We start from the raw sequence: 461 nt of genomic DNA, 5'->3' as shown, positions 1-461 counted from the left end.
AAGCTCCGAGATTCTTTCCTCTACATGATCCATTCTGTTCTTGAGGCTTTTCATTGTGTTTTGAAGTTCCCTGAATTCCTCCTTCATTGACAAGATTTCTGTTTGGTTTTTCCTTAGTATTTCAATTTCTTTGGAAAATTTTTCATTCATTTCCTGGATTGTTCTTATGGTTTCTTTATGTTGGGATTCTATTTTCTCTTCAATTCCATTCAGTTTCCTTACAATCCCATAATCAGAATTCTTCCTCTGTCAGTTTAATCGTATCATGTATGTTGGTATCAGTTGATGGAGATCGAATATTTTCTTTTTCAGGTGACTTTTCTCTCTGATCTTTCATGTTTCCTGTGTTCTTTCACTGATTCTTTCTCAACAGGCTACTTTGTCAAGGACTAGAGGTGCTATGACTGGTTTATGAACTTAATTTTGGGGGTCCAAAGGGATGTCCTTGGCAGAGCTGAAGA

This window comes from Propithecus coquereli, unplaced genomic scaffold (assembly GCF_000956105.1).
Source record: "Propithecus coquereli isolate 6110/MARCELLA unplaced genomic scaffold, Pcoq_1.0 Scaffold167, whole genome shotgun sequence".
NCBI lineage: Eukaryota > Metazoa > Chordata > Mammalia > Primates > Indriidae > Propithecus > Propithecus coquereli.
This window is presented reverse-complemented; position numbering follows the sequence as displayed.